The 11,604-nt window shown below is 41.3% G+C and overlaps 1 long non-coding RNA gene across 1 annotated transcript; it reads right to left on the bottom strand.

Annotated features, from left to right (window-relative positions):
• Positions 1–307: 307 nt before the first annotated feature.
• Positions 308–11,380, bottom strand: LOC127687423 (uncharacterized). The gene is made up of 3 exons (XR_007978381.1): positions 10,779–11,380; positions 4,883–5,086; positions 308–3,271 (listed from the first exon to the last, which is right to left on the bottom strand). It is a non-coding gene; the product is annotated as an uncharacterized LOC127687423 (long non-coding RNA).
• Between the last annotated feature and the right edge of the window lie 224 nt (positions 11,381–11,604).

Here is an 11,604-nt window from a genome sequence, read left to right on the forward strand (position 1 = left end):
AGCTTTGGGCACTGTCTCTTGCAGTTTGGGGGAGAGCTACAGCCAGCAGTTGTTGACAGTCCCATGCTTTAGTCCTACTTGTCCTGAGCTAGTCAGGTGGTCCAAGAAGCTCAACCACACTCCTGGTGTCCTTGCTTGTATAGGTTGAAAACTCCTCATTCAAATTGCTTGCGTTTCAGACATGGAACTATATATGAGTTCAGAATATTTGCATGTCTTCGGAGGAAACCCATTGTGAATACAGTATTCATTTATGCTTCATGCAGATCTTATACATATATCTTGAAGGTAATTTTATCCACAATTTTTAAAAATTTGCCCATAGAACAATTTCATGGTGTAAAGTATTCTATTTGTGTTGTTGTGTTAGCACTCAAGAAGTTTTGAATTGTGAACATTTTTCATTTAAAGGAATAAAAAGGTCCAAGCTACAGTAGTAGTCAGGGTGTTTTTCTGGGTGTTCCAAGAATTGAGAGAATTCCATGCCCCATATGTGCCCTAGTACCCAGGCTGAAGTAAGTGCCGGATAACCAGAACTCAAATGCCCTCCCTTTCAAACATTTTATTATGTCCATTGACCATGTCTCCTAAAAAAGGCAAATGTGTTTTATTTAATATCTCAGTCTCTATCCTTCCTCTATCATCCACATGTCATGGACCTACTTGTAAAGTTGGTGTTCAAGTTGTAGATACCTGGTTTTATTTGAATTTCAGATAAATGAAGAATATTTTTTTTTTAGTATAAGTGTGTTCAAAATATTATGAGACATACTTTTACTAAAATAAGTGTTTTTATATATCTGAAATCCAAAGTTAATTGAGTGTTTTCTATTTTTATTTGCTGAATCCAGCAACCCTACTAGATGCACTTCAGAGGACTGACAGCTCTCACGATGACTTGGAGTATTTACTTGGTATAATAACCTGCAGTGCTACCTCTCCTGTTTCTATCACAATACGATGCACCCCAGCATCACTAAGCACTCATTGGAATTGCACCATTATGAAACCAAGGCAGATGAGCAAGTTAGAAAAGGAGTATGTCATTGTTAGTTACCACCTTGGGTTAATCACAGGAGATGGATGAACAGAGGAGTATGTTCTTGCAAGATTAGAATCTACCTGGCATCATCCATTTCTCCTCTTAAACAGTGAGTGACGCAAAAGGTAAGGCACCCTACCATGCAGTCATGACACAGTTACAACCCAGTTATGACCCACTCCATGTCTCTGACTTCTGGAACTTGATGATCAGAAAGAGAGCTGAAGTGGAACACAACAGGTCTCTAGGAAAGCTGTTGCTGTCATGGCTTCAGGGCAGTACTAGTGCTTGTATTGTGACTTGAGAAGGGAATGAAAAAAGGCAGATATGACAACCCATTCATCAACCAAGGGTACCACCCATTGCTAGAGCTATTGCTAGGAAGTGATTGGGATATGGGGACCCAGGAGGAGGAAGTAGCCAGGATGCACATATTCATGGGAAATGTTATTCTATATGCAATAGGTGCACAATATCATTACAAAGGATAGCCAAGACAGGAGAGATGTTATATGGCTGTTAGCAAGAGCACTAAGGGTGCTTGTTATCTGCAGGCCAGTGTAGCAATCATAGTGGGTATGAGAGCTGAGGCAATTTTAGTCCTTGTGTGGAAAGTTGAAGCAACAGGTTTGGGACAGGGAGCAGGTAAGAAAGGTTTCTGCCCCTTTCCCAGCACCTATAGTGTCTGGAGGAAGCTCTGAGGGACAACTGGGAGGCCTGAGCTGGTGAGATATCTGAGGAGATGTTACTCAGAAACAATGCCATATGATTAACTGGGTACAGACAGGAGGTCTACATTGGTACCATTTTGGGACTCATTTTCTTACTCCTATCTATCATAGTATCAACAACAAACAAAAACTCTCTTTTTGAAGGAAAACCACACAGATGCATGCTCTGGTCAAAACTTTCAAGGATTGAGGCTGGGAGATGTCTCCGAAGCTGAGAGGGTGCAGAGGATGAGTGTGATTCCCAGAGCCTATGTTGGGTACTTCACAAGCATCTGTAACTCTTCCTCTAGGGTATCTAATGCTCTCTTCTGGCTTATTTGGAAACCTGCAGTCACACACACACACACACACACACACACACACACACCAACAATATCTTTTAAAAGATGAAAACTTTTGGTATTATCTGGTTTTTGTTTGGTTGATATATTTTTCCCAAGCAGAACTTTGCTTTTTTCCTCTTTAATTTTTCCTTTTTTTCTTTTCCTTTCCATTTCTTTTCTCCTACCCTCAACCTTCTGCTATCTCTCCTCAACCCTCACTTAATTTTGATTTTGATTTCAAGCCAACTGGAAAAACAAAGCAAAGTTAGTTTGGGTCTTTGTAGAATAATGTAGGGTGGGAGCATTATATCCTGTTCCTTCTGAATTCTATTACCACAGATTTAGCAGTCTAACACAACATGAATTTATCCCTAAATTTTGGAATGTTGGAGGTCTGAAATCAATTAAAAATTAGTTAATTAAATAGTTATTGAATTATGTAATTAAAGATAAAGTAAACTCAGGGACCTCAGTTATAGTCAACATTGACAGCTTGGTAGGATCTAGAATCCCCTTGGACAAATCTCTGGGCAAGTCGGTGAATAATTTTCTAGATTGGGTTAGCTGAGTGAAGATATGACCTAACTGTAAATGGCACCATGCACAAACTGAAGTTCTGGGCTGAATGCAGAAGAGAATGAGCTGGTTGTGCACAGCTCTCCGATTCCCAGCTGCAGATGCAATGTGACCAGCTGCCTCACTGTGCGTTCCCAGCCATCAGGAATCGGATCCTCAAACCATGAGCCAACATAAACTTCCTTATGTTGCATTTGTCAGGTGTTTTGTAGCAGCAAGGGGGAAAATAATGAGTGTAGACTCCAGCTGGGTCTTGGCAGAAGTGTTCTTCTGGAAGCTCCAGAGAAAACTGTTTCTGTTTCTTCCCATTTCTGCCAGCTGCAGCAGTCACTGGTTTCTGGTCTTGTCACCCCAGTTGCTGTTTCCAGGCACACATTGGCCTCTCTGATCTTCCTGTCATCGTTTTAGAAGTTAGTGTGATCTCACTGAGACCCCACCCCCCCTCAGAAAGTCCAGGCTAATCTTCCCAACACAAATCCAGTGATCGCACCTGCAAGGGCCCATTCAGTGTGAATGCTCGCCTTCAGAGGTGTTGGGGAGTCTTGAATGAGCATCTTTGAGAGTGGGCATTATCAGCTGACCACAGATAGCTAAGAATCCTGAAGAACAGCAAGGTCAGAATATTTAGATGTCAACCAATATTTACAGGAGCAATCAGCTTTGACTCTCTGGGATTAGTGGCCTCCTATCTTCACTCCTCACTGCCCTCTGGAAGCCTCTCTCTCTGTGATCTCCTTAGCAGCTTCAAACAGGCCTTTTGTGGCCCTCACACACATGTCAGCCCTTTCGTTCCTCAGAATGCCTGTGTACCCTGTGGCCACTATTCCCTGACTTTTCAAAAGAACTGAGTCTCAAGTCTATAAACCAAGTCTTTGCTGGGTGTACAAAGTCCCATAAGTTAGGAGGCACATTCCCGCAGGACCACTCCTGAACCGTGCAAGACATCTCACAGTCCTTCTGTAAACATGATGATGCATCCTTTTTTTTTTAAAATATAACTTTCAGCTCTGCTAGTGACCTTTCCATTATAATGCTGCTAGTACCACAATGCAAAATACTTCATTAAAGCTCTGCAAAGTGACCTGATGGTAATTTAATCAAGGATGCTAACTTCTGCACAGCTAGCTAGCACCCCTGCCAGGGCTCCCCTCCCTCTCACACAATGCTACCCCTGAGTGAGACGGATATTTCTAGCTATAAATGGACACTCATTGCTGCTGTGGTGTTTCAAACTCACTCCTGCCTCCTCTTGCTGTCCCTCTTCAGACTTTGTCCATGATGTCACCCTGGCAGTTTGAGGTGTGGCCAAGAGAAAACTCACAGCAGCAGCTCTTTTCCAACTAGGTGCCAACCTTAAGAGATGCAAACCCAGTTTTCCCATTTCAGAGAATGTGGCATTTGGTGAGCAGAGCGTTGATGGATCCATTTAAGAGTCAAGAATTCCAATACCAAGTTTTGTGTAGCTTGAACTCCAGAGCCCCTCTTTCTCTCATCTGTGCAACTATCCTGATTAATAACACAAATTCTATACAGTCTTACTGGGAAGGCGGGGGGGGGCGATTAAGTATAAAAGACATCTAGGCACTCCGTAGTATGAACCTCTAACTCCAGCACAGGAAGGCTGGGGCAGGATGATCTGTATTCCAGACCAGTCTGGAGGGTATAATAATTACCATCTTGAGAATTAAGAACAACACATCTTTAAGACTGTGCGTGCATGCACGTTCATAAATAATATGTATGCTACATAGATATGCATTATTCATGTGTTTATACAATGATAGAAATAAAAAACAACTGCCCATAGCATTCAATCTTGCTTTTAATACTAATACCTCATTTTAGCCACATTGTCGCTAAAAATATGTGTGCTTATTCCTTTATAGTTTTATGTGCATACACTGTAATCATCGTACTGTAAGTGCCCACCTTAGGCTGTGTAGAGAAGCCTAACTTTACTTGCAAACTTGAGGTAGAATGATGACAAGAGGGGGGATGAGGATCTCAGCAACAGGTTTAAACTCCAGCCCACACCTGAGTTCCTTTAGTGAGAGCCGGATATCCAGGGAAATGGAAGAGTCTCTTCCCCTACCCTGTGATATGTGGATGGTAGTGCTGACCTCATAAGCTTGCTCATGAGTTTGCTGGGAATTAAAACTCAAAAACCAGATAACATGTAGAGCATCTAAAACTGTAGCCTGTGTACTTACTCAATAAGGGCTAATGCTGGTTCTCTTTAGACGTCAAGGATGTGGGAAATATTTGTTTTGTCTTCCTGAGTAAGTAACATTTCATTTGCTAGCTGAGAGATCTACAGGCCAGAGGTTCTGAAAGCCTGGGTACTCAGGCTGTTTTGAAGTGGAAATTGAAGCAGCAGATGGCCCAAGGTCTGTGCATTAGTCCAGTGTTTATTGCTGTGATAAAATGACAGAGAAAAACACTTTAGAGGAGAGAAGTTTTATCTCGGACAAATGTTCCAGAAGTTTTAACTATGATGGACTACCATATTTCTTTGGGCCTGTGGTGGTACAAAAGGTTATAGCAGTGGAGAAGTGTCCTGGGATTCTTTAGACACAGCTCAACCTTTAACCCAGGAGCCTTCAAGATCATTTTAGATACAAAGCATAGCACACTCTAAATTTGACCAAAGGATTCTGCAACCCTGAAAGAGTTTGTTGCTACCATGCCTCCTCTAGTCACCAGAGCTGGGAAATCAGCTGCCCGTGGCAGTATAGTCAGAGTCCCATGAGAAAAGAACTGAGAGTTTAATAAACTGTACTGCCTTTTCTTAAACCCATTTCTCTGCACAGCCCTTCCAAACATAGATTGCATAGAAAACCTCTGTTTATTCTTCTCATTTTGTGACAAAATATCTAGCAAAAGCCAGTAAAGGAAAGAAGGAATAATTCTGTTTAACAGTTCTAAGACAAACAGTTCTTCATGATGGCAAAGGCCTGGCAGCAGGAGCAGAAGGCAGCTGGTCCCATCTCCTCATAGTCAGGAGGCAAAGAGATGAGTGATGATTGCCGTCTCCTCTTTATTCATTCAGGGATCCCAGCCAATGGAAGAATGCCATCAGGATTTCAGGTGTGTCTTCCCCCTTCAGTTAGCCTCATCTATGAAATTATTCACACGTGTGCCCTGAGACTTGTCTCCTAGGTGATCTCAGATGCTGTCAAGTTAACAAAAGTTACTCACCATCACATTTACATACTTCTCATTTTCTCTGGAATTTCAAAATTGTGGGCATTAGGTATATTGTTAAGCTCAATTGCATTCTTTCCAGTACTTGAAATTGATTATGGAAAATGCTGAGCAGATAATAAATCAATGCACACCATTATCTCTGATCATTTGAAATTCACCATTCACCTGGACTCAGAGTATACAAGCATCAAATCCGTAGATACCAAATTATGTCTTGAGAATGCTGGGAACCAGTCAATCACAGAAAAGTTAAAGGGTTTGCTCGATTAAGTACCTTGGTAATAGTGGCATGCCACTTGGTGTTTACACTGCAAATCACCAGTCAACAAATGCAAAGTGGGCTGTACCTTATCAATAAATTCCCATGGAAAACATCACATTCCTCCTCAATCCTTACTCTGTCTCATACTGGTAATATTGATATGCTCCTCAGTGTGTGATGGGCGCTTCAGATTCCAGAGGAATTACCAGCCTGGACTTCACCTTTCTTTCCTTGTTTCTTTCTTTCTTTCTTTGTTTCTTTCTTTGTTTCTTTCTTTGTTTCTTTCTTTCTTTGTTTGTTTCTTTCTTTCTCTCTCTCTCTCTCTCTCTCTCTCTCTCTCTCTCTTTCTTTCTTTTTTTTAAGAACTTATGGTAGGGATGACTCAAAGACCATGACAATGTATAATAACAAAACAAAAGTGGATTTAGAATCCAGACAGAACTAATTTTGCATTCAACACCTTTCACATGAAAGTCATTTTTTGTTTGTTTGTTTCACTTATTTTTTTCACAGGAAAAAACCATGGCTGCTGTGCCTATCCACAGCATTCATACATGGTGTGGATTTAAGAAAGCGTGGAACCTAGACTGTGTTCAGGTGAAATAGTAGTTGTATACTAGTAGCTAATGTTATTCTGCCCACTGAATGTAATAGGACCCTTAATAATGATATTCATTTCTGTGTATATATGGCCCTCGGTGTAGGTGTGTGTGTTTCTGTGTGTGTATGTGTGTATGTGTGTGCGTATCTGTGTCTATGTTTATTCACATGTGCATATGGAATTCAGAAGTCTGCCTCAGGTATATTATTCCTTGGAACTGCACAAATTGTGTTTTGAGGCACGGCTTCCTAATAGGACTGAGGTTTAACACATAGGAGAGCCTGGATGTCAGGTAAGCCCCATGACTCACTTGTCTGTACATCCCAGGCGCTGGGATTACAGATGCATGCCACCACACCAGGCTTTTCTGCACGTATTGAAGGTGGAAAACAGCTCCCTATGATTACCTGGCAATACCTTCAGGGGCTAAACAATATCTGTAGCCCCTGATTTTTAAATACATATCTACTAACTCAATCTAAAGTCTAATCCAGATCTTGAAAGACTAAGTGACCTCCTCAAAGCCACACAAGTGGCCTGTCTAAATTTAGAGCCAGAAAGATCAATAATAAATTGATGATATCACCTGCTTGTTATTTCAAACTAACAAGTGAGGCAGAACTCCAGCACCACCAAGAAAGGGCCTATGATGTTAGACCTCCACCACAGAGCTGAGGTTGGCCTCTACTACAGTTCTGAGGATAGACCACTACTACAATGCTAAAGCTAACTTACACTACAGCACTGAAGGGCAACGCTGTCTGTACTGAAGAACTTAGGTCATCTATCCTCATTACTTGTCTCCAAAACCCATGAGAATTATTTGCTCTTGGTCTTCATATGTTTCTCACCCCAGAATCCCACTGGCCTCTAGCTCTCTTCTTTTCAGTCAGTGTGAAGCTATCATCTTTGCAGACAAACTTTTTTTTTTAAAACAAGTTTAAAAATGTACTTTGTAAAACTAGAACACAGAATCTTTTAAAAAGATTGTTATTTTCCCCCTTAAGCATCTTCCAGAAACAGCCAGCAAGGAGAGACACATCCCCCACACAACCCACACAAGAATATCAAAATCTGTTTGATAATGAATTTGAATTTTTTTAAAAAAATCCATACGCTAAAATCGTTCTTATTTTTAATTTTTCCCTCTTTTTTCAAATTCATGGACATAATGTTTCTTATTGCAACTCAGAAACATCTCAAAATAGCTGCCAGAATTTTACAAATAAACATAAAACCAAGACTTTTGCAGTATAAAAATAGTTCTCACTTCTGCTCTAAAGGTTGGTTGCCCTTCTGAATCTTCGATGGGGCTGGGACTGCACAGGCCTCATAGGCACACTGCCACACGGAGATGAGACCAGTTTTCCTCTCTGGAAACACTCAGACAGCATTCTGTGCCTTGCATATCATATATGGAAGTGCAGTCGTTATTTTAAGTAAGGATAGGAGTGCGGGTATAAGGCTGAACAAATACAGTGGCTATCTGTTCAGTCGCGCTGTAATTCAGGCTGGGTTATAATGCATTAGAATTCATCACCCCCAAAGTTTCCTGTCACAAATATTAGTTTTTAAAGTGTTAAGGAATAATGACAACCCCTAATTTAAATTTTGTCTCTAGTTAAGTAAGGGGATCAGATGCCTTAATTCTTCAGTATAACCAACATATCCCATGATGCTGCAATAGAGGTCAGCTCTGAGGTTGAGGTCTAGCTTCAGCACAGTGGTAGAGGCCTGTCTCTACACTATGGGTTGTAGGTCTATCCTCAGCTCTTAGGTGGGGGTATATCTTTAGCACTATGGTAGAGGTCTATCCTCAATGCTGTGTTAGAGGTCTATCCTTAGATCCGTGATGAAGGTCCACCCTCAGCACCAAGCTAGAGGTTTCTCCTTGGTGCTGTGGTGGAAGCTAACCATCAGCCTCATTGTGGAAGTCTACCCTCAGCACAAAGGTAAACGTCTACTCTCACAGCTCTCATCTTAGTGGTAGTGCAGTCCTGTCTCCCTGATTAATCTGAAATGAAAAGCAGGTGATATCATCAACATGTTATTGAACCTGAGTCCTGGAATCTCCATTTTGATTGCAATTACTTTCTCTACAATAGTGAAAATCATTGCCCTTTATGTCACAGAATGGTTAGGATACCCTAGATTTGATTTGAGCAGTGACAGTGAAACATGAATGGCACCTGTGTTTAGATTAATAGCGTTTTGCATGATTGTGTAATCTTTTTTGGTACTTAGACTTCACAAAGTAAAAATCAGGAAATTGAATTTCTGTTTTCTTTGTGATTTACTGCAAGGGTTTAAAAGACAACAAAGAGGACTCTGCCTCCTCTTCTCCTTTTTCCTTCCATCTTCACACTAGTTAGCTCTTTTCTTTCATTTGAACTCTGCCAAATGTGTCTGCCTTGGACCTCCAGACACAATTTACTGCAGTGTCTTCTGCCACAAGGCTTGGCGGGAGACAACTTTCCATCACTCTTTGCATTTCTTCATGATTTATGAGAGAGGTGGGGACTGTGGAGCATCACACTATTATTCAAAGACATCTGTACAGTAAACAACCTTGGGCAACTGGGGTCAGCATCTCTCTCTGGAGCAAGCTTACTGCCCACTGTAAAGCATTCAGATGGTCTCAGCAAGCCACTCTTTAGAAGTAAGCATGGTATTGTCAGGGGCCAAACAGCTTTCTCTTCATTACTACCTGAGGGATACTTCTTCAGCAACTGATCTGAAATGCTGGCATTCTGGTACAGCCTTCATTTGTGACCCAGGACCATCTCGTTTACACACACACACACACACACACACACACACACACACATTTATATGCTTATTCAGTAGTTTTTATAGCATCAGTGAAATGGTGGTTGGCTAAACCTGTTAGAATACAAGAAGATGAAATTACACATCCTGCATTCTTGACAGTGTTGGTTATAGCATGAAACACCAAAAGAACTGGGACCTTTGGAAAGAGTACAGAGTACAGAAGAAAGCCCAGTAAGTTTTGCTTTACACATGGAGTCTATTTACTAACTAATGCAGCTGGATTGACCCTAACTGTTTCAGTGGGAAGCAGCCATTGTGCTTCCAGGAGCTTAGTCACTGATCAGAGTGTGGGTGAATGTGTTAAGGTGCGTGTTCTGGGTTCCTTCTGTTGCCGAGACAAAAGCCCCCACCTAAACCAACTCAAGCAAAGAAAGAATTTAGCATATACTTACATGCCAGAGTTCATCACTGAAGGAAGTCAGGGCAGGATTTCAAACAGAAAGTAAAGTAAAAACCATGGAGGAACAAGTGGCCTTGCTCTCTAGTTTGCTAAGCCAGCTTTCATGAAGATATCCCAGGCCCATCTAGCCAGTCATGGTGCCAACTACAGTGGTCTGTCCTCCACATAGATAATCAACCAAGACAATTTTTCACAGACACAACCACAAGCTAATCTGGTAATACTTTAATGGAACTTCCTTCTATATTACTGAAAAGTAGAAGAGTTGGAAAACAAACAAATAAACAAACAAAAAGTACCCCTGGTCCCCACACACAATAACAACAAGAATAACTAACCAGACCAGTGCTGTTTTCTGTTGACATTTATAACAAAGTTTTAGGCGCAAGAATAGGAATTTGAGGTAGGAACACCTCCCAACCCCAAAATAATGGAGGCAAGGAGACACTGGTCCTCTGTATTTTCCTCAAGCATGCTTAGACTCCCCCCAAAATTGGGTGGTGATTTAGCTTTTCCCTGTTGGATGGCCCCAAAGTCAACTGACAAAAGAATAATAAACAATGAAGAGTTATCCTAGCCTGGTTTTCACTTGGCAGAGCATCTGTAAAAACTTGTGAGAGTTTTCCCCATCCCATTCCTTGGGACTCATTAATTGGAAGCAAAACACACACTGTACTTACCTTTCTGGTATGGGCAAACAAGACACTTCCTACTGATTTCCATCATTCAGTTGGTCCAGAGAAGATTGTTATTGAATTCATACTGGGCAACTTAAGGAAGTCTTACTTAGACCATCTAACATACCTTCTTTCCAGGATCCTCAAGTGTGCTGCTGGGTGACATTTGTCTCCCTAAGGAAAACACAGTGTTTAGTTGTAGAAGTGAGTAGTGGGACCATGGCAGGACAAACCTCCCTAGAAAATGGTATCTCTTCATCTTGGGAACAAGGAGAATATCTTACAGGAACATGTGTACAGGGAACACTCAAAATGGAAGGTTGGGAAAGCAACATCAAGTATGCTTCCTGCCTGTCAGAGAGGGAGGTTTTCTGAACTTGGAATTTCTCAACTGTGATATGGCCTCCTGCATATTCAGATACTGTCTCTCATTGCCATCTTCTGGAGAATATTGTCTTGGGGAACTGCATAGAAATGTTGGTCATTTGTTATTACTGTCAGTACAAGTAAGAAACAAGCTTCTGCCCATCTATATCCTTGGATACCTGTGCCTTATTTTACTATACCTGAACATTTCTTCATTATCTCAATACCTCTTCATCATCACAGTTTCTTCCCAGATGCTGCCTGTGGTGCTCATGGGATGGTTCTGCAGGTACAACACTGCTGTAAGCCCAACAACCTGAGTTCAACCCCCTGACAGCATGTAAATGAGGAAGAAGAGAACCAACTCCATAAAGTAATCTTCTGACCTTTATATGTGTACTTTGGTGTACACATATCCTAAAAGCATGTATGTGATACACACACACACACACACACACACACACACACTACATCAAGTTACAAAAAAAATTACCTTCTAAGAAATAATAGCACCTCACCTTCAAGTTCCCTTTTTCTGCAAATGTTCCTCCTTCTCCACGTAGTCTGTTATTTGCTCAGATTTCACT

Source organism: Apodemus sylvaticus, chromosome 6, assembly GCF_947179515.1.
Source record: "Apodemus sylvaticus chromosome 6, mApoSyl1.1, whole genome shotgun sequence".
In the NCBI taxonomy this organism is placed as follows: Eukaryota; Metazoa; Chordata; class Mammalia; order Rodentia; family Muridae; genus Apodemus; species Apodemus sylvaticus.